Raw genomic sequence first — 27,551 nt, 5'->3', positions numbered from 1 at the left:
TCATGCAAGAGCTGCATGGGCATTATGATACGTAAAAAAGAAAATCAAACTGTGACACAATAGAATCTATTTTGCAAACTGTATGCGTGGTTTATAGGATATTCCTATGCATCTAAGACAACTGATAGAAATGGAGCTGCTTGTCTTCACACAGGTTGATGGGGCATTAATTTTCCACCCTAAACAATGCACATGAATTCTTGGCACCTAATTTTCATGTGACTATGGGTCAGTGTTAGTTTTAATTAACAGATATATTGTATTCCCACGTATCTTAAGTGGGAACTGTGTCAGTTTATGTCTTAGTTGACTTGAAGCTGATTCATTATTCTCTTCAGTAGTTTTAGCATTGGCAGCTATTACCATAACAGCAGCTGGATTTTCGATAACCTAGTATAGCTGGCACATGTTGGGGCATATGGGAATTTATTAAATCATTCAGCTCTTGCACACAGAAAAGAGTGAATTACTTAATATCCAAATTTGAAACAGCTGGTCATTGAATATACAGTAATCTATGACATACGTCTTTTTCCACAGGCTTTTTTGTAGTGAACTTAACAAGGAAGAAATAATTGGTTTGATGTCTTAATTTTAAGTAATAATAAACTTTACTTATCCTGCTTATTAAAAAACTACCAAATGATCTAGTAGTTCCTGTTAGAAAACAGTCTCCAAATATTAAGATGGAAAATTCTTTGTACCATATGGCAGCAGGATGAGGAAGCTATGCAAGGCAGAGAAAATGTTTTGGATATTTGAACATGTGCACATCTGTAAAATTAATATTTTTTTTCTTTTGCGCTTAAGAGCATAGTGTCTTCATTTGTAGTCTCTCCTCTTATGGCAGCAGCCAGCTATTACATTCACATATAGATATTCCCATAAAGATCTCAGCACAAAGTTTGCCAGGACTTAACATTGTTGCAGACAACTCCAGAGCCTAGAGCCAGAATAGCTAAAATTAAATATGTGTTTGAACTACTTTAATAGCCAAAAGGGATTATTTCCATCTTCCATTTATCAAAAAGGAAAAATAAAACAAAAGTAGAGCCCCCTATATCTCCTTTCTCTATTGCTAGGGCCATAGAGACATCTAGAAGCTTCCTGCACAAAATGTACAGGGGTCTTATCAGTAGATTCCTAATGACGTCTTTGTCTTTAAAATGTGACATCTGCTTTGATAGTATCTTCACGTAAAACTCTATTAAACCAATAATCGTATATGCTGACCTGCTGAAGAAGTAAACCCACACATCAAGAAATTATATGGTTATCAGTTAAGTGCTTAATAACTTGAGTTCAAACATATAAGCAAATAAAAACAAAGTACAGCAAGTAAAAAATGAAGGGAAAATGGAAAAGAATGAGCCATGTCATCTTTTTTGGTTTTGGATACCAAGTGATTCCTGAATCTTTTCTCAATCGGGCCATCAAAACGCCCTGGGACTTTTTTCTCCCAGAAGAAGGAGCAGATGCCTTTCCTTCCTCTGGAGAGCCAGGAGTGGCTGCAGAGGTATCTCCTTCCGAGAGTGAGTATTTATTTATATCCTGCCAGGCACAGAATGCTGTACAGAGAAGCTAGAGTTCTCCAAAGCAATTACTTTTTTGTGTTGAAACTCACTTTTTAAAAGAATAGAGCATTCTAGACCATCTGAGACTGAAGTTAGACATGTCACTTTTTTCTTCTCTTTGAGGACTCTTTTTTTCAGGCAGGAACCCTAGAAATGAACTTGGAAAATGAATATTGCTGTTCTAGTGCAGTCTTTTGATATGCAATAGTTTGTTTTTTAGAGCCACTGTCCCCAGTCAGTTGACAACATTTTTGGTTTATCATGAAGATCAATAGCAAAATGTATAGAATATAAAGCCAGAAACACAAATCCATTATACTGAAAAACTGAACTACAGAAGTCTTGTTTTATGCTTTTTTTAGAAATTCCTTCTTTGATATTTTGCATTTTTTGCACTGAAATTTCAGTAGATTCAAGTATTCAGAAAAATACTGTTGTGCATTTGATAGGTCAGTAGCTGATCTTATGGATGTGTGTGTGTATATATATATATATTTACTGAGGATTTATTTGTAAACTATTCTAGAGAGCAACAGCATAAAGGAAATGAGGATGCGCTGATTAATTTAAAAGGTGATCCTGTACAATTTGTACATAGTCCGTAGGGACTAGGGACTAGTGCCCTGGTCTGTAGGCTTTAGGGACTAACACAGTAGTCTGGAGGGACTATTTGCAAGACTGATTCCTGGATGAGATACTAATTTCAATGTGTTTGCAATTAAATACAGGACCTTTAGAAATTGCTGCTTAGTAAATTTAATCCAGAGACGAATTTAGTCTTATATCAGAAAGTCTTTTAATTGTGGTGTCATTATATCAAAATGTGAGTTGTTTTTCAAGTGATCTCAACTTTCAAGAATCAGCATAAATTATATTTCTGAAAGGTGATGTTTGTAGTTGCAAAAAGAACAAGACTGCTTTAATTATCTCAAAGTTTTGAAACTTAATCCCCTGAAATTTACTTTTGCTGATGAAAGCAAACAATTGGAATATACTTTAGTTAAAGAATCCTGAGATCTGAATGTCATATTCTGTAATTGCTTGAATAATCAGCAATGCGAATATATACCCATCGAAAAAATCCTTAGACTGGTAATGTGGTTTCCAAATCTCTTGTTTGCTGTTGTTGACCATACTATATTCTCTTACCTTTCTGGTTTGTGAAGTGATTAGAACGTTCATCAAAGTTTATAATAATCTTTCCCTATTACTTGATAAGATAAGAGAATTGTAACACTGAAATCTAGACAAATTAAAAAAGTGGGGAAATTTAGAGCTAGGCTGAAACACTATACCTTTCTGTTTTGGGAAATAGCATAATGCTGAGGAAAAGCTTGGTTTGCTTCACAGTTTGTTTGTGTTTGTGTACTGAGATAGTGTAATATTAATTGTGGGTGGCTGCTGCTGTTCACTTGAGATTATCTCATAATTCATACTGGAAACATCTGAGCTTTCCAATATCATTTGAAAGCCAGCAAACTTGGGCTGCCGGGGGAAGAGCCACAGCTCTGTCAGGCAGAAAGTTCTGTTCTTTTTCGCACTATTTCTCTCTTCTCCATTGAAGTCAGATGTACTAGTAAGCCTGTCCTAGCCTCCCTTACTTACTTTTAGTGATAATCAAGTATCAATTTTTTGGCATATGTAGATACATAAATGCATGCAGTTGGAAAAAGATACTAAAGGACCAAAAGTAAATGAGTGCAGTGGAAAATAAATCTCAAACTTGGAAGGAGGTTAATCTCTCAGGTGTAAACTCAGATCTTAGTTGCCCAGCAGTTACAGACAACTGCTGAACATCTGAAGAAACTGGAGATCTTGTCCAAATTGAGAGAAGGTGTTATAGAGTCCTTTGGAACAGCTGGCTTCAGGGAAGCTCCCTTCTTCCCTGTTGCTATACAAGGAGTTAAGACAACAAATGGTAGCTTCGGCAGCTTCCTAGGCCACCTCTTAATTCTGTTTTTAAGGATTTGGGGGGATTCAGCAGTGGCTGTCTCCTGTTTCCTTTGATCTGCCCTGACTTTTGTCTCTTGTTGCAGTGGCAGCCAGGCTGCGTCTGCTTGGATGTTTAGACGGGCTGCTTCAGGGTAAAATAGTGTGGCTGGGAGCAAAGTGGACTTAGCTACTGTCTTCTCCCAATAATGCTCTATATCCATGTTAGTGGATTTTTACAGCAATATTTTAAGTGTCTGAATGAAACTTTTCATAGCCCACTTTCTCAATATAATTTTTCCAGTATGTTTCTGTACGGCTGCTCTTGCCTTTCTGAACAGTTTCACAAGCAGTAATTTGTTTCCCAGGTTCTAGTCTTCTGTTGTGACCTTGTTCTTATTCTGGGCATCGTAAGCCATACCATAAAAGCTTATGTGGGCAATCAGCTGTTTATCATGGCCTCTGTATTTCTTGTGCAAGGAGGTATCTTGCCATCCGGAAGTCTTCTGCTTGAAAATTTTCTCTATTTTCTAATAGCTAATTTTTGACTGAAATAATGAACAGGGAAGAAATATCTTCCCAAAAGCTTGTTTCTAAATACTACTATTTGGATGATCAAGAAAATTCTGAACACTGTAAATAACTTGTAACTGTAAATAATTTTCTTCTGAAAGATGCCCATATAGTAAGCTCCTGCATATTATTAAGTCCACATTGAAAGATAAACGGCTAAATGAATCATCATCAAATTTGCAGCTATTACAGACAACCTGCACTTTTGAAACTATCCCAGGCCTTGTGGCAGTAGTAGTGTCTGTATCACATTATCATGCCAGTTATTGAAACTAGAATTTGAGGGCAGTGAATAGAATAATTTTAAAATAACCATTTACTATTTTTATATACATTTTTCTGCTCACTTTCAAAATGCAGGTAGTTATGAAGTAGCGTATAACAGCTCCCTCACCTTTTCTGCAGCATGAATCTGTTTCATTTTCTGTCTGAAAATGCGCTTTTGTTTCTCAGAGAGAGACATCGTTGAGCTCGTTTTGCAGATGTGCAAATTGTCCTAACAAACTGTGACAAGTGTTTCAGATTCAGGCTTTTTTTAATGGGTTTTAGTACATCTGTTCTGTCAGTCTAACTACTGCAAATGCAAATGTCATCTGTTTAAAATCCTTATGACGTTTTCTGCTAAGAAATTGCTGAGTGTATTTGGTACTTATCTGTAATTTTATACTTCAGTCTCTAGACTCTTCTCTCTACTCTGTCTTTTGTCTGCACTTGGAGTCTGAACTAATCACTTTACCAAATGTGTCTCTTTTGGAGGGTGTTTTAAATGAATTGAGTGTTAGTAAAAAGTATTGAATTAGCACCAAATACTAAAATGTGGGGGGGGGTTCACCAAACAGACACAGCACAAAAGTAGATTCAAGTTTGTGTCTAGACTTTACTCTAATGATCAGTAATGTAGTCTTTGATGGACTACAAGCTCCTTTTACTACAGCATTAGTTGTCTTTAAGTGTCATGAAATTTAAATTTGGGCTTACATAAGGCAGTTGCTAAATTTATAAGTCTTCCTGCCTTGCATTTGATTTGCAAGGTCATGTAAAGCGATACAAGTAGGTGAGAGCGTTCAAACGTGCTGAACACTTGAAGATCCATTAATTTCATTAGGATATTTTGAATATTTAGTGTTCAACTACCTGAATTTAAAAAGTATGTTTTTCTTTGGTACTGACTGGGGAGAGACAAATGTTAGGCATTCCAGGATAGCTTTTTTTTTTTTTTTTTTTACTTTAACATTACTCCAACTAGGCTGAATGTCATTTTAGGAGGGCAATCTTTCCATTTTGGCTTGTACAGCACTTCTTTGCCCTCTTCTCAGCAAATGCTACTGTACCCTTATTTTCTAGCAAGGAGATATACTGAGGGGATTACCTGGAGGGGGAATGGAAGGAGGGAAGGAAGGTCGCTTACAAATACCTGCATCTTTTTAATCTCCTGTCTTCACTGTTCTATAGGTTGTTGAATCAGATTTCATTTAGTTCATGGAGAGACCTCTTACTGCCACGGTTCGCATAATTAGATCTGTTGCCACTTTATAAATTACTAGTCACCATTTTATAGCATAGTCTTTCATGCCAGATGCATCAAGGATATTAGAGTTTTCTGGGCTGTAGGCTCTTAGTTATTCTGTTGCTTGTACGTCAGGATGGCAGCTGCCAGAAGTGTATGCTTTTTTCTACTTTTGGTGGTCCCATGCCTTGTAAAGTGTGACTATTAAACTCTTTCTGTAACAGTGCTGGGGGAAAACATCATTTGCTGGAAGGTGAACTAAAACCTGCAGCTGAAATTGTGGTTGTTATTTGTAGAACTTTATTATAGGCACTTAAAAAAAGAAATCTGTTAATAACGACTTAGCTGTGGGTCATCTGTATTGAACAACATGAATGTTTGTCAAGTTCACTTTACAACCTTCACTTTCTTATATGTGCGTATAGATAAAGAAATTGCTAAAGTCTCTGGCTGAAAAAAACCAGCTTCATCTATGTTAATTATAGCTTGACAAAAGCCTTCTGAAAACACACAGGGTATAGCAAAAGTTTTAATGACAGTGATCTCTAGAAGCTCAGGTTTTCTTTTTTCAGAATCTTAAAGAGCAACAAAAACTATTTACCTTCAAATAGTATGCCTTTTGCCTACTGGGAACATTGGCTTGTGTCTTACTATACAACCAGTTATTTATCTAAAGAGTATACAGATAATGGTGTAAAGGGTTCTTTGAAGTTTTGAGGATATTTTCATAAAAGTAGTTACTTAAGTTTTTACTTAGTCATGTACCCACAAGAAGAGTTGGGAGTAAAACCTGTGTAGTATTTTTAAACTGGATTCTGTGCTTAGTAACTGTAATTAATATTGAAGACAAGCTTTTTGTTCCCATAAGTTTGTTTTTTTTTTTAAACAAATATTTGACGTTTCACTGTTATGTTCATCCTTGCTTACGTCTTCCTTCCAACTGTTTCTTCCAGCCAAGTGAATTCAGGTTTAAATGAGACTGTAAAATGCATGGGCCTAGAACTGTTCCATAAGGAATGTGACTGAGTCAACTTGGAGGACTACAGCACATGTTGTAGTATGGGTATAACTAATTTGGGGTAGTACAAAAATAAGAAATATAGAACTGGGTTGAAAAAAAACCCAACTCTTTGATACATGTGGAAGAATAATGCCAAAAGCCCATGGGGGTATCTCTTCAACAGTTCACAGTGCTCGTTTTTCAGAAGCTGTCTTTCTTAAAGAGGATCATACCTTTTTTGAGCAGGAGACTTGGAGTTTCAATACATGATATGGTAACAGTACCCTTTGTAATAAAAGGATATTTGTTTTCTGCATATGCATATCCTACAGCTACAGTCTGTTACCCAAATTCACAGTAAGAGTGCGGCTGCAATTCCCGTTTTCCTGTGGCTTACTCTGTTACTGGTACATCTGTCAGACTCTTGTTCATGTGCTGATCACACTTTGCCTGAGGATGTACACATGCAAATACTGAAGTCCAAATTGAGTCATTCGATGTGATGTTAACATAAAGTAATTCTAAAGTTACAGACTGCTTTGCAGATTGGATGGCACTAAGTGTAACTTCAACCTATTTATTTTTGCGAAGGTACTGTTTAGGAAACTATGATTTCAAAATTTCTATATGCTCCATGATTTTTTTATATGAAGTCTCTTCAGCTTCTGGAGCAATTCAGTTCTGCATACTGTCCTGTTTAAGCAGGATGTGCATGGTGCTCCTGTTCTACAGAATTTTCTTCTAAATAATACACATATTTTTCTGGAGATAGAGAATCATTATGAGAGGGGTGGGTTTTTTCTGGTTCTCATGCTGTTGTTCTGCTCCAATAGATACGCGTAGAAACTGGAGGGTGAAGCCTGGCAAATAAAGTGCCCAGGATGAGCACAGCTTGCTGAGTGCTGGTTTACTGGGTACACAGGGCATTTGCACTTTGGATGCTTTGTGGTCACGACACTGTGATGTTCTGCTTTGGCCAAAGTTTGGAGAAATAATTTTTGGAATGGTTGCTGGAGAGAGAAGATATGCCCCCTTATTAAATGTAAAAATTATTTAGTCTTATTATTATACTTGTCATAGAAGCTGGCTTGCTTTTTTTACTAATATAACTAGTAAAGTTGTTTGGAGTGATACTTTCTGTATGTAGTTATGGTTAGGCTTTCCTTTTTCAGGGCAGTCTTATCTGCAGTTTTCTTCTGCAAAATCTTAATGGGAGTATTGTTAGATGATAGAGTAGGAATTAGTCATGTGCATCCAATTCCCAGTTTCTGAAGTGTAGCAAGATGGTATCTTCTTTTCTTTTTCCTTCACCCCCTGAGGGCATGTGAATGTGGTTTTTGGAAGTAATGATATAAAATCTGTAGTAAGGTTAAAAGGAAGGAACTGTAAGCATCATGCAGAATTAGAAATGAGTTGTCTTACAATATTTAATATTTATGATTTTTTAAATGCTTGGTTTTACTTACTGAGATACTATACCACTCTAGTATTTTAAAATAAAATAACTAAAATCACTTCTTTGTTTTTTTTCTGTATAAATATTGTTGTTGTGTTTCAATGTCTGGGTCAGAACTTAGAATGGAATGGGGGGGAGCCTAATTTGTTTTTAAAACAATAATAACTTTAATTCTTGGGTTTTTGCTTAATAACAGATTGATTTGACATGTAATTATCAATTTTAATTTGCTCCTGAGTTGTTAAGTATATCCAAACATATGTTAAGATACTTAGGCATTTATTGTGTTAGCATATTAGTACCCATACAAATCCAAGATGCATCATGTGTACACCTTATACTGCTCAGATGTGAAAATTCTGATGATGGTGTTAAATTTTCAGATTTGATACATTTAAAAAATTAAGTATTTGTTCATTTACATGTGTACATTTTTCTGAATTTTTGGCGTAGTACTAGGTAATAAATGAATTTTGTAAGCCATATTATTTTGATCATATAGAACAATATGGCACAAAAGAATTTTTGATGAAGGTGGTAGTTTGCCAGCTGATAAGCGCTGACTGAAGTTACATTTCTGTCAAGCTTTCAGGGAAAATATGTTGGAAAGAATACTGAAGAAATAAAAAATGCAAAACTTACATACCTGATGGGTACCTTTAATGGTTATTTTCTTTAACCCTAAAATGCTTAAATGAAGAAAACTAGTAAGTGGAAATACGCAAAAGTTGTTAAACCTCTTAAAGTGTAGCTATGCAATTAAAACTCTATTGCGTGTGAGGCAGACAATTATTCAGCTACCCAGACGTTTTCTGTATACATTCATTTGGGGGCTGTGATACAGATTACTTCAGGGAAGCTCAATTTTGTATTCATGTGCGTCTTATACTGGCCTGTAAATTGTACTCATGAGTTGATGATTCACCTCTTTAAAATGAGAGTGAAATTTATATTCATAAACTTCTTATTTATGACATGGCAAAGTAATCACAAACCTGACATTTTAAAAGGTTTGTGCATAAAAGTAGTGGCTGTAGCAGATGAAAGTTTATTTTCCACAACTGAATCGCTTCTCTCTTGCACTTGGAATTATTTTGTCTTTATATTTTGCTTCTCATCATGATGTAGAGCTCTCATTTTGTTTAGTAGGAGAAATTGCCATAGTATAGCTGTTAAATTACTTCGTAACAGGAAGACGATATTGCAAATAAGGTCATATGTGAAGGCACAACAAGCAATGTGAATTCTTCTCAATCCGCTTACCAGAAAATGTGATTCAGATGCAAGTTCAAGCTGGAAAATAAGTTACTGTGTCCAAACACTTTACACATACATAGGAGAGTATAGTGCCAGTGTCCCCATTTCTTCTTAAATCTGGAGAAAATATTTATCGGCAAAACCCAGAGGTCATAGAAATTAATTGTCTTCTGGCTTGCTGTGTCAGATGCCTCCCTGCTTGGCTTTCGAATGAGCCGTGACCCTTAGCAGGAGAGACGACTTCTGAGATCAGAACGCAATTCCATACACACTTGCAGTCAGCCTTGGGGTAATAACTTTTGAATATTACTAACCCCAGTAGATTTGAGTCTCCTACAAAAAACTTCATATTGAAACCAAATACTGATCTCTGAATTGTTTATCTCCACTGAAGGATTTTTGTTGTCAAATTTCAGCATAAGCCTTCAACTTACTTACAGAAGCGGTAAACACCATATCTGAAAAATGGGTCGTGTGGTGGCTTGTAGCTCTACTGCTGAATCTGTGTGTGTGTCTATGCCCCACAGTAACTAGTCTCAGTTATTTCGTCGCCCTAGTGCTTGGTGAGAGGAGATCTACTGTGTGGCAGGGACGGGCTGTTGCCCAGACTGCCGAGAGGTAGACAGACAGACAGACGAGCTATGGGCTCAGCTTTGAACAAAATAGACTGGCATCCTTTCTCTGCAGTAGTGGGATGGCTGCTCCCACACTGTTGACTTAAGTTCTTGGGAGTACTTGACTCACATACTCAATCCTAAAAATTGCTAAAGCAGTCAGCTGAACTCTGAACTGTGGCCAGCAAACTATTTTTCCATGTAGCATATTCTCTTGGACCTCCCCCATCTCTGTTAGACCATATACCTAGAGAAAGGGGCTATAACACTGGACACTTGAAGAAGCAGACTTCTGTTTCATTTCACCTACGTCTGTCACTTATTGTGTACCCACATACTTTAGAATAGAGGAAAATAATACACGAGCTTTGCTTAGTTGTGTTAATTTCAGTTTGTAATTGTGTGATTGTTGACATTGATTGTAAAATCCTAACAGCTGGGAAAAAACGTAGCAGTAGAGATTCCTCTTTTTTTTTAATGCTATGATACTTTAAAACGTTTGTTTCAAAACCAGAGCAAGCAAATAGAGTTTCTGTTAAATTTCCTTCTACTCTTTGCTTCCTTCCTGTTTCCTTACCTACTTGATACCTTCCTTTAAATAGTTCTTGTAGTACTAAGCATAACCACTGTGTAGTGTAATGTATTTTACAGTCAGCCAGGAACGATGACTTGGGAGTTTTGCCACAGCGTTGTATCAGCTACTGGCATCTGCATATGAATTTGAGTCTGAAGCTTACTTTCACCATAGTTTATTATGATCTTATGTGATAATTAGAATAGGTGTGAGAATAGGTGAGAGGACACAGGCAAAGGATAGTTGGAATTTAAATACATCAAAGTGGAAAATGCAGGGAGTGTTTTTTGTTCGGTTTGGGTTTGTTTGGTTTTGGGTTTTGGGTTTTTTTGTGGCTGCATTTAGTAAGTACAATAGATATGCCCTAATTTTATGTGTGTCAGTGTATAAAATGAACATTGTAGGTGTGGCAGTGCATGGTAATTTAAATGTTGTGAGAGAGAAGTTTTCTTTAACCAATATAGTTATCAGCAGAAATATGATTAAAATCATTTGTAAATGAAACCCTGTAGAGTAAGGAACTAATCTAAATTTTGGGCATGATTTTGTGACTTTTATCAGCATTATACTTGGATGCATGCAATGTTATGGATTCACTTAATTTTAGTTTAAACATTCGACTGTGGTCACAAATTATGAATTTAAACTGAGCAGTAATATTAACTGTGCCTCAGGTTCTTCTAAGACTAGAAGAAGGGGAACATGTTTTGGAAATCTGATCCTCAATGCAGAAGCTCTTATAACAAAGCTTTAAAAGCTGGCTTAAAATGTTCAAGTATATTGAAACTCTAAAATAGACATTATCTAAAATGATTTTCTGTATCTTTCAAACAAGAGGAGACATTTTCTAGCCCTAATTTGCAGAGCAATGTTTTATAATGCAGAGCACTATTTCAGCATTGGCAACCTCATGTAATTGAAGCCAAATAACTTTGTGAGTCATTCCACTTCCTAATCAGTGTTGTTCACATATGCCATAGAACAGGGAAACAAAGTTTAAAATATTTGGCTTTTTAACTTTTTTTTATATATCTGCTTTCTTTATACATGTTAACGTGTACCCATGCATGCAGATATCATCTTCCCTTAGTTTTTATGTTAGGGCCTGCACAACTATATGTATGTACCTGGGCGACTGTTGAGAGTCAAGGTTTATATCTCGCACAGCAGAAGCTAATTCTAACCTTGTATTCTCCCATGGGTGTATGCCTGCAATTCCTGGACAGTTAACATTAATTAGAAATTAGCAGGGAGCAATTGTGCTTCCCCTGGAGGATCATTTTTAGCACAAATTTAAGATGAAAGAAAATGAGAAGCTGTGTTACTGCCACTCGTTTGGATTATTTCCTTACCTCCTTATGATGGTAAATAATCATAAAAAACTTGTTAAACTCCTGAACAAAACTATCATGAGATTTGTTGGCATTTTATGAATGTTAACAACTTTGAAGCGTTTTGCTGAAATTTAACTACTTTCATACCTTTTATAGGTGACTTTGTATTAACCCCTCTCAGCACATATCATCTAAACAGAATATAGTTTAAACTTTATTGTTTCATTTTCAATATTTCTTGTCTGTCCTAATAAGGAGGACAGTTCTAAATCTGAATACAAGCCGGTTTAGAAACAGGATTGTTCCTTCATTCAGTACCTATCTGATTCAGCCCATCTGCTATAAGAATGGTAACAGGTCATACCTACCAGCTACCTCCTAGTGTTCGATCTACTTTTCTGTATATTAGATTTAGGTTTTTAGCTTGAAGTAGGGTGACTATATATCAATAATAAGACATTAAAGAAATTGGAACTACAGGTATAAAAAAATTTCATACAAATTGAAACAGTTCCCGAACTATGGATTCACAATAAAAATCAGAAATACAGGTATATGGAAAATGTTACATATAATGAAGAGAAGTTTACATGTGTGGCTTAATTCAAAATCCAGTGGACACAGTAAACAAAAGTTATAACAAATGATGTAATCCTACCATTAGCAACTGAATTTTTATACATTTTCCTTTCCAGATCACTCTAGATTTTTGACATAGCATACCTCCTCCCCCCCAGCGGCGCAGGGTGACAGGGAATGGGGGTTGCGGTCACTTCATCACATGTTGTCTCTGCCGCTCCTTCCTCCTTAGGGGGAGGACTCCTCACTCTTCCCCTGCTCCAGCGTGGTTCCCTCCCACAGGAGACAGTCATCCATGAACTGCTCCAACATGGGTCCTTCCCATGGGCTAAAGTTCTTCACGAACTGCTCCAGCGTGGGTCCCTCCCACGGGCTGCAGTCCGTCAGGCACAGACTGCTCCAGCGTGGGCTCTTCTCTCCACAGTGCCACAGGTCCTGCCAGGAATGTGCTCCAGCATGGGCTTCCCACAGGGTCACAGCCTCCTTCGGGCACCCACTTGCTCTGGCGTGGGGTCCTCCCCAGGCTGCAGGTTGATATCTGCTCCACCATGGACCTCCATGGACTGCGGGAGGACAACCTGCCTCACTGTGGTCGTCCCCACGGGTTGCAGGGGAATCTCTGCTGCAGCACCTGGAGTATCTTCTCCCCCTCCTTCTGCACTGACCTGGGGGTCTGCAGGGCTGTTTCTCTTACATGTTCTCACTCCTCTCTCTGGCTTCGGTTTCTGTGCCCCAGCAACTTTTTTCCCTTCTTAAATACATTATCCCAGAGACACTACCACTGTTTTTGATGGGCTCGGCCTTGGCCAGTGGTGGGTCCCTCTTGGAGCCGGCTGGCATTGGCTCTGTTGGACACAGGGGAAGCTTCCAGCAGCTTCTCACAGAAGCCACCTCTGCAGCCATCCTCCTCCCCCCCTGTCCCCCGTCCCCCACTACCTAAACCTTGCCATGCAAATTCAATACATCTTTCTGCTAAAAAAAAGTCCTTACTGCCATTTATCATAACCTACTTTGGACTTTGGTGAAAAGAATAGTTAGTTCTTTGCCAGAGTATTTCAGAGTGGTGTACAAAAAGAGTGTCTGAGTTGTCTGGTTTTTGTCTTCAAAAATTTTAAAATTTGATATAAGATTGGACATGATTGTGTTAAGATTTATGTTCCTGATCAGTTTATGTTTTAAATGGTCTATGGAGTTACATGGTAATAAGTCATAACAGGAGTTTGTGCTGTTGGCTACCTAAGATTACATAGTCACACTTACTACAGAATGTAAAATTATTTGAGGTATTTTGAGGGCTTTCATCATTACAAGAATAGCAGAAGCTGAAGTCTGTCTTTTAACATATGTTTTCACAAAATACAGCTTTTACTTGACAGTATTAAAGTGAAGCACAGTAATTATCACATTAAGTGAGATAGTCTTTTTGTGTTTTCATTAATAAAGCAAATAAACATTTTTTTTCCCAAGGAAAATGTTCAGCTAATTCTTTAGAACAAAATATTGTACCATTGATGGAACTAAATGTGCATTCACACTATGATTATGTTTACGCAACAATAGTAGCTGGAGATTTTTTATTCTTTTTTGTAATGTAGCATCTCTAGGGGATATGCTCCAAGCCTCCTGTCCCTTGCATAGAGTCTGCACAGAAATTAATTGTTCTTTCAATTTGACTTCTGGTTAAATTAAAGTATCTTGCTTTCACTTGTTAACTCTGTCACAAAAACTTGTTTTACATTCACTTTAAATCCTCTTCTAATACTTTTGATGAATTCTTTTTATTAGTTTAGCCTTTCATTTTTAATGTTCTAGCCTGAGGTTTGTCCTCTGGCATGCTGGGTTTTTTCTCCTCGAAACAAGAATGTAATTTCTGACCTGGTATAGATTTGACATTTCCTATTTGCCTCAAAGTGCTTTTTTTCATTTTCTGGTGGACATTCCTTTATAAATAAATAAACTGCCTTTACTTTCTGAGAGAAAAACACATTGCATCTAAATATCCTATCTTTCTGGTAGTTGACCCCTAAGCCAGTAACTTGCAATGGCATCTTCAGAGTATTTACTTCCTAAATTCAGTGTATTTTTTTGCCAAGGAAATAACTCACAGTCCAAGTTCCCAATTACTCCAGTAGCATCTACTTTGGCTCCACAGAAAGCCAAACTTGAGGGCTTTGGTGAGGCACAACCCCATGGTGCAAGAGTATGTGTTCTCCTTAGGCAGCTTTCTACCAAGTTCCTGAGACTTGAAGAAGGCCCAAAGAAATGTTTTCAGAATGGGAAGTGGTATCTTTGTGAGTTTGATAGATACTCATAGCCCATGGCTATACTGAGATCCCGTTGTTGGACACCACAGGCTTCCACAGGTAACGCAAAATTACCTTTTTCACCAAAACAAGTTTGTTCTGGAATTACTAGCCATGATTCTGGTGCATAGGATTCTAAAATCTTGCACCTTTCTGTCCACACGTCCACAGGTACAATGGATTTTAGGTCTTCCAGTATCTTTTGGGCGTTCACTGCCATCCTTGTCTGTGAAGATAGCTTGTACTTTAGCTGGAAGGAGAAAGGGAATTTGTGCTCTAATGGTTGATTCTCCATTTGTTGTTGTTTTCCATAAAGGCAAGGTAGCCCATGTAGCATTTCTGAATTCCTTTTCCAAGGTGATTTCCAACTTTCAATTATTTTAGGATAGTCAGCGTGCCTTGCTTTTTTTTCTTAAACCTCATGCTTTCCTTTACAGATGCTTATTTTGTATCCTGCCTGGATTTTACCTTCTGTGTGCCAGGGGAGAACCCTAAAGAGCAATCCCTTAACTCCTTGTATCTGGTGATGAAGACTTGAGAGGTTAGCAGACTCCTCAGAGTCTCACAGTAGATGAAAGGAATATTACAAAGTCACGAATAGGGATCACCTGCTCCTTTAACAGCTCCTTCAGTTAGACCTTATGCAACTATGCTCTGCATCATACTTTTGTATTTTTCATATGCAAAGTGGACACTTGAAACTTCACTTATATCTTTGCTAAGTGCTACCCTATTGAGGAGGCTGCTTAGGAGAAAGCTGCATTTGCCATAGCTCTCCTTCGGTCTTGGTTCATTTAGAGACTTGATGTGCCTTTCTTCAGACTTTCCATGTTTTTGGATTATCTACAGTGACTGCAGGCAGTCCAGCTGAAGAAGAGAGAATATTTACTTACCCATAACTGTTTTTACTTTGAGATACGCTATCGACACATTTAACCCTTCAGTTTAGCTGTGTTTCTCAGAGTTAAGTCTAGTTTGTGGATTCTGTCTTTGAGGGGAACTGAGCCACCTCTGTGGCATGAACTGCTGGCTGAAGGAGGCAGACCTGAAAGATGTTCCTTTGGATACTGCTGTCATAATAAACATCATAGCTGAGAGTGCTTGCACGTACCACTGTGATTACATGTAGATTTACATGTAGATAACTCCTCTGAAGTGGTGTGTAGATAGATAACTGATCTTTGTCTTCACCCTAGAACATGGTTGCTTTGTTATTTTTTGTTAACAGCAATCCAAATGCCAAAGAGATTGTATTAATTTTTTTTTCAATATTCACTTTTCTTTAAAGGGTGAAATTTTAACACTGAAGCCTATTTTTAGGCTGAACACTGAGGTAACTTCTACAAGACAACACGAGTGTCCTAGAAATTGAGCACTGTAAAATGTAATAAATATTTTCAAATGGTGTTCTTTTCTGCTAAGATAAAACCTTATAAAAACCTTTAGTGAGATGCTTAACTACTCTGTCTTCTACTCAGCTGTAAACCCAACCTACTGAAATTCCTGGAATTTCAGTACTGGCACTGAAACTGGGGGAATGGAGGTGTTGTAAATTATAAAGGCTTACAATAGATCACAGATGAAACATTTTCCATTAATGGATTCAAAAGTTACATTAATAAATAATTTCTAAAGATATTCAGTTTTTCTCTACCTACTTAAAACATGTCTGTATCTCCCACCCCCCTGAAATAAGCATTTTCAGAATGCTGGTACATAGATGGCAGCTCTGCATTAGTTGCTCAATATTCTCGACATAATAAATGAACTTAAATTATCTGAGATACAGCTTGTCTCATCCTCAATGATCCTAATTTGCCACTTCCTTTAAATCTCTTTTTATATGGTATCTTCTGTCTTTCTCAAAGTTGAAAAGCCAGTGTCCACGTTAGGCCCACCAAGTTAAACCCAGACACTTGATCTCAGCTTGGGAATTTACAGTGTTTGCACCAGTGTTGTGAATAGTCCATCTTTCTGCCTAAGTAGTCTTCATGTCTCATGTTGGTATTGCAGAGCCAAAAGCATACCATTGTGCCTGGCAGGCATTTGGCAGGCTTTCCAGGTTCTTTACCTGATGGCCAAAGGCCATCGTGGAACATTATGTGATTTGATAAAATTTATTTCAGTGATATGGTCCAAATGCAAACACTCCTGTTTCTACTGAATTGATTCAATTCCATTTTTGTATTCTACTCCCTCTGTATCATAGTATGCATATTTTATAAAATTATTCATTACGTTTAAGTAGACTTTAACGAGGAGAGTTCATGGTAACTATTAAATTCAAACTTATCTTCAGCTTGCAAAATTAAGTATGTATAACCACCCTATTCCATTCATTTGAAACATTTTTCAGGTCTTTCAGTATTGGTTTAGTTTAATTCTGGAGCTTAAGCCTGCTCCAGTAGTAACAAGCGAGTGAGAAGTTTGTCAGCACTGGTTTGGGGAAGGCTTTATCCCTCTGCAAATTGTAATATGATTCTCTGATTAGAATGCTGGGAACAACAAAAATGGCATTTGTTTCATCTCTGTCAATCTCACTATCAAAGTACTCTCTTTTTGTTTCTATAATTGGCTCTTTAGTAATAAAAGTATTCCATTTTTTCCTTTATCAGAACTATTACATTTTATATTCTTGTCTGAGGACATCACTGATGTCCTTTTATAATGATGCTTTTAGAGGTTTTAAATTCTGTTCTCTCTCTTGTATAAAATTTCATGAGTATTGCTTTTTCTACTTTTACCAACTCTTTAGGGATTTCCTAAGGTTTATTATTTTCCTCAATACACGACTGATGCCAGTTCTTGAGCAGCTGCATTGTTCCATGCTGATTCTCATTTCTTTTTCAATAGTAATCAACCTGCCTAATCTTCTAATTCTGGGAGCTTCAGAGATTCTGTTTGGGTTCTGTGACTTCATGTGCCAGGTCTTTCTGTCTTACCATTTCAAGATACAAGAAAATCTGTTTTCCTTAATCTTCAGATATTACTCCTGTGTTTTGAATCAAGTTGGTAAACCAATTGGTAGTGATCTTATTTCTTATCTAATTACATGTATTCATATATGAGAAAATATATTATTTTTCTCAGCTGCATCTTTATTCATCTTCCACTGCTATTAAATTTACCTGAAATCTTGTTCCCTAGATACAATTTTCATACATCACTTATTCCAGTTGTAATGGTTTAGTGATGCCAAAGAGCTTTGTTGCCATAATTGGAATACTGTCATATGTTTGATTTCTTCATAAAACACATTTTTAACTTTGTCTTTGATGTTTCTTCAGTGATAACAGTATATTGTTGATTTTGTGCTAATTCTCTTTTAACCTTCGGTTGTAGATTTGTTCACCAATAGGTCAAAGCAGGTAACGGCTCACAAGGTCAAATTTCCTTAATAATTACTTCTCCACCGTATGAGTTTGCTAACTTTAAAAAATTCATTTCCTGCCTCTTTTACTTTTTTAAAATGTGGTAACATATTTACACTGCGTCTGCTCTATTGCATAATGGAGGACTTCTGACGCTTACAAGCCCCAAATATTTCAGGTGTCCACCTTCCAATCTTCTGTTTAAATAGCTGGGGTGGCTTGATTTATCTTTTCCAAACTTCTAAATTTTGTTTGGAGTTCATGAATAGCTTTGGGTTTTGTGGGATAAAAGATAGTAAGCTGATAACTCTTCTCATGCTGATGTGCACTATTCCTCTTTAAGTTTGTCCAAGATGTTTTGGATTGTCCCATTTAGGGAGTCTGCCTTTAGGCAGCAAAGCTACTGCTCAAATGACTTTGAGAGTTGTGGCTGTGTACAGCATGTTGAAGTCGGAGTCCTTCAAAAAAAGGCACCTGAACTTATACATGTTTAACAGTCCTTAATTTATTTAAAGTTTTTGAACATGACAAAATATACTGTTGTTCTGATAACGACATTGTAAACCATGCTAACTGTAATTTTTAAGGCATCTGAAACTTAGTGACATACCGAAAGTGAAATAGTTCACTGAACTGAATAGAGAGAAATGGGTAAAAGCATCCCTGAGGTAACAATGTCTATCGAATTTGTATAGTTTTAACTTTGTCTTTGACAAACTAACAGTCTACATTTAAAATATCATCTTTTCTGATTTTGCTTATGATGTCCTGTATGTGTATTTCTGTGTGTATGTTTGCATCTGAACATTTGTCTTCAAAACTTTTCAAGGAATGTGTGTATTAATTACTTCCATTGACCCCAAAGTACAAAACTGATTTTGCCTTTTACAAAGAAATGTTCTTAAACTACTAATGGTTCTAGACAAAGGAAACTGTTTGCAAAGTGTTGAGAAAAAAAATTGAGTGAGAACCTGGTTAGTTGAGGCCATCCTTCTGGAAGGTGAACTAGGAGATTTTAGAGCTGTTCTCTGGTGATTTTGCTTTTTCTGCCCAGTGTCCTCAACTGCATAGCAGAGTAAGCCTATTCCTCCATTTGGAAGTGAAGCCACAATATTTTGCTCTAAATTATGTTTTATTAACTGATACATAAATTAATATTTTTTTGTTATGGACCGATGCTGTGTATTTAAGAAAGTCTTTTATATTCTGAACTCACCTGCTGTTTGGGGTTACCTGAGAACAAAACAGATACTTCTCACAGTAGTTCTGCTACCTTCCAGTTAGCTGAGTGAACTGTGCTTGCTCATGAAGATTGATATTGTTTCTACTGTGATTTCTTTAAATTCATGTTGCTATCAGAACGTACCATGAATGAGATGAGACAGAGTGATTTACAGACAGTATTTGTTGTATGCTATCACTTCAGTGATGCCCATTAACTTAACAGTCATGCCCAGCTCTTTCTGTATATCGTTCCCATTATTTTTTTACATGAATGAATAATTCTTTATACACACTTACTTTGGAAAATTTGCTTCATAATTTCTTTAAACTAATTCTTGCAGGGTAAATTCTCTGTTTCCCAGTGATCCAAGTTATATTGCATTGTGTTGGTTTGGAACATAATTTACATTATCTTATCACACTTTCATTAGTAAAGCACACTGGATTTCTTTGAAGTTAAGCTCATGGGTTTTGACTTAATGAGGAAATAGCATTGCTTGTAAGTCTGAAATGTTACCTCTGAAAATTTAATTCTGAAGCTATATAAGGTTGTGTTTCGAGCACATCACGATGCTTGTGTCACTCTTTGTTCTGAAGTTTTAAGACTCCATTGTCACCTTTGCGATGTAGCACGGAGTAAAAGTGAAAAACTTTGAAGTTATGTGATAGGAGCTTTGAATCTTTATGGGGTGGGGAGGGTGTATATGTGGGATTTTGAGCCAAATACTACACTTACTCTTAGAACTGAGAAAATTATTATTATTATTCAAATTTGCTTTTTATGCTGCTCACAGAAGCCATAGTTCCCTATACAACCTTTTTCCATATGATCATGTACACATACTGCTCCTTAAGGAAAAAAAGTGCTAGAGCAGTGACAGTAAAAGTTTTTGACCTACCAGATCTTCCTTTTATAAAGGCATAAATCTCAAGCCTATCTGGAAACATTGTCTAGTCCCCTACATCCTCTATGCAGCTGTTAGTCCTGAAGGCTATCTGGGGCACAGATATTAAGTCTGCAGTTATGAACATCTCTGAATAAGGATGCAGATTTATAGCTAGCGTAACATTGCTATCCAAAATGCTGTTCTGTTTTGATATTTTTCTGTTCTGTTCTTAATTTCAAAATCCATCCTCTTAAATATCAAATTAACTTTGTACACCATTAGTCTTTGCTTCCATATTCAGACATTCAAAGCCCGTTGTTTTCAGAGGTGGTAATATCCTACACTTGTAAGGGGAAAGCATCTCTGAAAATTAGACCATTTGCATTTCATGAGGGATACTGCCTGTGAAAAAGTCACATTTAGGAATGTGTAGCAATGTACGGCAACAACTGTCTGGTGTAAAGCTGCAACGCTTTTTAGTTACAGTAAGAGTACTTTAATTGTGTTTTAAATGTCTCTGGCTAGCATTCAGAAAAGCTGCTTACGACTGCTAAAACCTTGCCCCGGACGACCTGCCTGCCTCTCTGTCTCTCTCAAATCTGTGGTTCTGATATTTAGTTATAACAACGCTTTTTGTAAGTACTGTGTCAATAAGGATGTAGCATATAAAGCTGCTGTGTGTTGGATGATCAACTGGTGTGGTTATAAGTTGTATTTTATTAGGTACTTTGAAAATGGAGTGGAGATTATGTTAAATTTAGTGCATATCATGCATGTGGTGTTAACTGCTGTTTCCTTCACAACCTTGATCCTTCCCATGTAGATGTTTGCAACTGGAAAACTTTTAATGTGATGATTTCTCAGAAAGGAAGGACAAAAAAAATCCAGCCAAATTGTTTGTATAGCTTGTGATGTGAGAGAATTATGTTTCTCTTAAATCTGTCAGCTGTTTTGGGGTAACTCTTTCGAGCTGAGCATGTTTTCCTCAAAGCCTGCTTTGCTTTAATGTCTGTCTTGCCAGGAGCTATTCTCCTCTTTTTCTCTCTGCTACAGAAGTTCTTAATATAAATGATCTTGAACCAAAACCTTGGAATAAAACATCTGGCCCAATGGCAATTTTAGTTCTTCATTTTCTTCCTTGATCCATTCTTGGTTCTGCTTCAGATAGAGATCTTAAATTCTCTGTTAAAGTCTTCTAACTTGTCATACTACTACTCCTTCTGTTCCCCCCACCCCACATTGCTGACTTTGGCCTGTCTTTGAAACGTGCTTGGCTGCCTTTTTGTTGCAAGTTCTAGCTTGCTTATTTTCTAAAACTTCACCTAGCCAGTATGTTTCTGCAAAAAGTTATTCACTTCCATCAGATTCATACCTTAAGGGGAAATAATTTAATAAGGAGGGAGCTATTGCTCCCCAACTATTTAATATCCAGCTGAAGTCAGCTGCACAGTCCTTGACTTTTTCAGGTGACGTCTTTGCTCAGCTTTATTTTTCAGATGGCATATTCATTGATCGGTCTCTTTTAATGACAGTTATGCTTTTCTGACTTTCTATTCAGTAATAGCTCAGAAAGAGGCAGAGGCTGATATCGATTTGAAGGAGATCTAGATATGGTGGTAATCCCAGGCTTCTCATACGAAGCAGGTAGAGTGGGACTCAATGTAGTGTTTGTATCTTTGTGGAGGAGAGAATTTTTTTTCTCCATCTTCTGTTGGGCAGTTTCTGTTTTCCCATAGCAGGGGAAAGCAGTAGTACGAGTCCTCTTTTCCTGAATTTTAACGCTGATCACAAGGGATTTTTACCAGTTTGTTGTCCCTGTTGCAGACTGCTCTCAAAGTAAATTTCAGAACATGGCTCCCTTAAATGTAGTGTATTTCAATGATTTCGGGATGTAACATTTCTCTAGGTGTGGAATGTTTACCAATGCTATACTTGCATTTTCTTGCAAATAAACAAGTGTCATTGGTGTTTCTCTCTTGTCCCTTACCTTGTGTAAGGTCCATTACCTTTTGGTACTTGCTTACTAGAAAACAAATGAACCCAAACCTGAAAGAAAAATTTAAAAAGCAGACCATTTATCTAAATTCTAGAAACACTTTGAGAGGTTTTTATCTCATTGCGCCTGTGTTGTCAAATGCTGTCAACATCCCTCTCAAAAAGGATATGTTACAATGGGAAATGTTACTGTGAAGGCTAACAGAAATTATCAGAGGTATGACAGATCTGTCACACAAAGTAAATTAAGGACTCTTCAGTCTGGAAAAGTGCTAATTGAGAGGGACTAGAACAGAGGTCAATAAAATCATGGAGAGTGCTGAGAAGGTGAACAGAGTTGTCACTGGTCTCTCCCAGTGTAACAACTAGGAGACATCAAATGGAATTAGCAAGTGGCAGGCTCGGAAGAGAGATTTTTATTTTTTTTTTTTTTTCTTTCAAGTGGTTACAATATGAAGGGGTTTAAATTCAAGAGGAAACTGGACAAGTTAATGGAGAAGTCCATCACAGGCTACTGGTTACGGAAACACCTCTCTGACAAAATCCAGTTGTTAGAAGGAGGAAGGGATTCTGGGGGACTCTACATCTTAAACACTTCCCTGGCTGCCTGCTGCTGCTCATTGCTAGCAGTAAATGACTGGGCTTAGGTGGACCTTTGGTCTGATCTCTCTTACGTTCAAAGTCCCTGAAACATTACAGGGCTATAGATTATAGGGCAGTGGGGGTGGGGGGGAAACAAGTTCAGAAAGATCTTTTTTTTTTAATTATTATTTTTATTTTTAATTAGCATCTGTTAATGGAGCACTGCTTGCAATTTTTTCATTTGGTTTCATCATGCCAAAAAGGCATGTTAATCATTTTGTTTAATATGCCCGATTTCTTTGTCAGAGTGAAGAGCTAAATGACTGTCACTGACACAGACGTGGATGGGTCCTCAGAGCCCAAGGCATTTAGTATTGGTGATAAGCATTGTGTCAGACTGAGAAGGAGTATATAATATTCTCAGCTACTCATGGCTGTGATCCTATTATTTCTGACCATGCCTGACAGCTCTAATGTTAAACAGTGAAGGGTCATACAAAATTAGTGTAATTTCAATGGCTGCTTTAGCGCAGCAAACATTAAGTCAGTTCCCAAGAACAGTTCCCTGGTGCAACCCTTAATAAATGCAAACTTTATTTTTAGTGATGACCTTTAGTAATGCGAGCCTTGATCCATTGAGATGCTGTTCACTTTTGATGCATCTCCAAATCCCTTTTTTATGCATTTTAAATCAACACACGCTTATTCTGAATTTATGCGTGTGGATAGACGGAGAGATGTAATTTAAACACATCTGTTCAAATATGCATTTCAGATCAACTTGGTGCCGGTTCTCATAATACGGCTGAGTTTTTGACGGGTATTATATCCCTAAAGTACACAGCAGATGGTATTTATTAGAGATTGAATGGAAATGAAGTTTAAGGATGTTGAGCTTTTTGTCTTAAGTCGCTCATTTTTTAATCATAAAACAATAATGATCTGAAGTTATAAATCTGTAATGAAGTTCTGTAAAATGTTTCATTTTTATGGGAAGAGTAGAACGCCTTATATTTGAATAAAGTTAGTCCAAGCCTTAACTGCTTGCTTCTTTAAGAAAATTGATAATGGGAAGTATTACAATGTTTCTTATAAAACATTTGGGCTAAATCTAGTAGGAACTCTAGCAACCTTCACTGTAATTGTTCAAAGAGAGTAAAACTGTGTGTACTCTTTCATCCTCAGGCAGTGAGCCATGCTAATTATGAAATATACTTCTTATCTAGGTCACTATTCCCTGACAACAAGGACAGACCCAGTCCCTACTCGCATGGAGTCCTCCATACCTATACTTTCTCACATTCAGTTCTGGAAATCAGGTCTCCTAGCTGCCTCCAGGTGTCATTCAGCCCAGTTTCTGAAAGAGCTCTTTTGGGGTCAGGAGGTGGGCTTGGAAAAGAACAGTCATAAAAAATACCCCTTCTCACTCTCAGTTAAACTCTGAGAGCTGTTAGATTGTGCATCATGATCACAGCTACTGTATTCTACAGCCCTTCTAAGGTGACTTGCATCAAAACTACTAATGACTCCAAAGTTCAAAACCAGCCTCCTAAGATGCACTTGTAAATCAGTAGGAAGTTGCTGCAGATCACAAAGCTCAGGTGTAATGTGTTCCTGTGGGGATCGCCACCATGAGCAGCCTTCAGTGCTCTGTAAGGTATGGAATGCAAAAAGCAGAATTCGTACAGTGACTCTGTATCTGTCAGGCTAGGCTTGTATGTAGTTTCTGCTCCCCTTGAAATCTGAAGTGTTTCACTATGAACCACCTCCAAATTAAACCCCCTCTGAGAGTTTCTTTGTGGTCATGTCTGAGTTTTGTTTGTCTGTTCTGTTATTTTTTTCTAAAAACCCAACATACGGCATTACAATTTCTTTTGTCTGGTTTGTTGTGTCTTAGATACCAGTTTCAGAAAGATAGGACCCAAGCTGTGAAAACAATTTAAAAAAAAAAGTCTTAAAATTATGCATTTTACACACATGAACAAAATTTTACTTATTTAATCGTCTGCTAGTGTTCAGTGTTTCAATAGTTGAGTGAAAGTAAACAAGTGACTTGACTTATAAATGAAGCCATTATAGATTTTACAAACAATAACAACATAAAGTTATCTTCACTTTGATGCAGGCAAACTGCAAGGTGAAGGAGAACTGATTTGTGAGACAATCTAGACTTGTGTTAGGCAGTAATAGAGAACACTTTAAAATATTTGAAATAATATAATTGCTTTGCAGTGGGAACACATACATGAATAAAAGATGTTAGCAGGTGTCCTGCCAGGGTGGAATCTCATGCTATTGTATTTAATAGGAATATATACACCATAAACAGCTCTAAATTTGCTAAAAGTAATCAAAACAGAAGGCCTGAATAACTAATATGCAGCACAGTTTAAAAATAATTAAGTTTAAGCATGATAGTTTATTAAATACATTTTTTTTTTGCACTGAATATTAGCAGCTTTCTTTTTTAGAGAGTGAGGCCACAGCTTTCACCCTTTTCTCTCAGTATGTGATTGTATCTGACACTATTGGATGTAGTATACATTTAGGTTTTTTCCAATACAATTCATCACACCTTTAACAGAAATTCAATCAAAATGCAGCAAATTCATCTTTTCAATTGGCTTGATCTGATGGACAGTTTGATAGAAGCAAACGTAAGGTCCCTCAGACTTAAACAGAGCTTGAAGTCAAACATATTAATACTAACTATAGAAGAGTAGAAGTGGATACTACTTCTACATTATTTATATTTATTTTATTGAGGTCTGATTCTGTGGCCATGTTAGCTCCAGTATCTTGCCATCTCTCTGTCCTTTAAGATTGTATTGCAGTCTGTGAAATGTCTGTCCTGTCTTACCATTTAATACTTTTATTGCTAAATTTTATAGTACTATTTTAAGTGTCTTTCCTGAGAAGTCATGATTGGCTCTTCCCTACTTATCCTGCATTTAGTTGCAAAATCTCCCACTATTTGTCCTGATAATTTCGATGATGTCATTATGCGTCTAGAGCAACTGAACACTGGAAAAGGAAATGGCAGCATTAAATAGATTTTCATATAAAAATTAATAACATAAGTTCTGTGGTGAGCTTGATAGTACTCCTTACATCAGTTTCTTAAGTATTAATGTTCATGATATATATAGCTGCATTTGGATAAGCAGTCTTACCAAATGATAGTTTATATCTAGCCCTAAGGCTCGGTCTGTTATCATTTAAAAGGTTTCACACAAAAATGTTAATGAAATGTCTATTGTCGTTGAACCGAGGTACTTTCCAGTTTCATTCCATGTGTAAATCAGTTGAGCAATTGATACGAGGGTTTAAAAGAGCTCTTTTTTCTGCCACAGAGGTTTTGAACTTGTACATCCTGGACTACTTTTAAACACATATGGAAAAGATTATTAAGGAAAACATTGTCAGTGGATATCCATTTATTAGAAGTCTGTACATCCATTGCATAATTTAGGGTAAATCATAAACTGGAAAAGATGGAAAACACCCTGCTTCAGAAATTATGTGCAGGTTTACTCCCCTAACTCCAGACACTTAACCTAGGAATATGTTGTGCTGTGCTCCATTCATAGTCCATGGAGAGAGAGAGAAGTGCAGGAGGGTTTCAGATCAGAAGTAGGCTGAATCCTTTTCTGAAAGTGTGGGGATCTTCCCGTGGCGTCATTCTCAAGTTAATCTCCATATAGTCAAGAGAGAGGCAGGGTGAGGTTTCGTGTTGTTACTAGCCTTTGAAAGAGGCAGTGCTTCCAGCTGAGCAGTCTGTTTCTCTTGTGCTAGCTCCAGCTCGTGCAACTCCTCAGTGAGCAATTCAAGTTTAAGTCAAAAATCCCACAAGACTAGGCCTTGTAGACAAAAAAGAAAGAGGGGGGGGAAGGGCTTCTAGAGGACTGTGTGTGGCCATGGGGAAGATGCAAACATCTCCTTCAGCTCCAACACAAAATGGCATGTTGAGATGCCTGTTAGGTTCTGTAAATATGCTTGAAAGACCAACTCTCAGATACCTTCAAATTATTTCATCCATTAACTTCATTTCATTTGCAGGTTCCCTAAATGGGCATATGCTGCAGAAAGGTTCTAAAATATAAAATAAGCTATGAGGCTGAAATAACATTTTAGAGAAGACTGGTTTTATTTTCATAAGAATTCCACTTTTTTTTTCCTAACATTTTTTCAATGTGGATTTCTAATTTATGAATCAAGAAGTTGCTAGGTCATCACATTTTTTATTTTGACCTTAATTACTCTAGATTTCCCAGGCAGTTCTGGTACCCTTCTGTAAGAACATATAGTGTTTTAAATTTATTCATACAGCTATTTATTCTAATCCATATTTTGTTATACTGGGAGGAGTGGAGGTGGGGGATCTTGGTTAGGAGCGAGTTGGTGGCTTTAAGTCATTGCTCGATTTAAATGTTAATTGCTGAAAGGGAAGTGGGAAGAATGTGTGATCATGCAAAAGAATTCCAGGTGGTCACATTAGTAGGTGAATGTGCTGATGAATTTTAGCTCCTTTACCTAATTTCTTCCCTGAGCATGGATTTGGTTTTTGCTAAATGGTTATTGCTAAAGGAAATGTTTTCTGTAACTAAAGCCACATGAGATGATCCATGTAACACCTGAATCCTAGCAAGTTTCATGCTTTTGCTGCTGGTTTTCTTAGACATCTTGCTCTGTGAAAATGGGGGGGGGGGGGATGTTTTATTTTTGGCGAATTGAAACTTTCATCTCTTTCCTAAATCAAATGACACGGGATTTTGCATTTCACTCCCAACTT

At 37.0% G+C, this 27,551-nt stretch overlaps 1 protein-coding gene across 1 annotated transcript in view; it reads left to right on the top strand.

Moving 5' to 3' along the window:
- CDKAL1 (CDK5 regulatory subunit associated protein 1-like 1) overlaps window positions 1-27,551 on the top strand; it is a 418,113-nt gene that overhangs the window by 275,982 nt on the left and 114,580 nt on the right. The window lies entirely within an intron of this gene.

Source organism: Haliaeetus leucocephalus, unplaced genomic scaffold (assembly GCF_000737465.1).
Source record: "Haliaeetus leucocephalus isolate CR32 unplaced genomic scaffold, Haliaeetus_leucocephalus-4.0 Scaffold373, whole genome shotgun sequence".
NCBI classification, from domain to species: domain Eukaryota; kingdom Metazoa; phylum Chordata; class Aves; order Accipitriformes; family Accipitridae; genus Haliaeetus; species Haliaeetus leucocephalus.
This window is presented reverse-complemented; position numbering and strand designations above follow the sequence as displayed.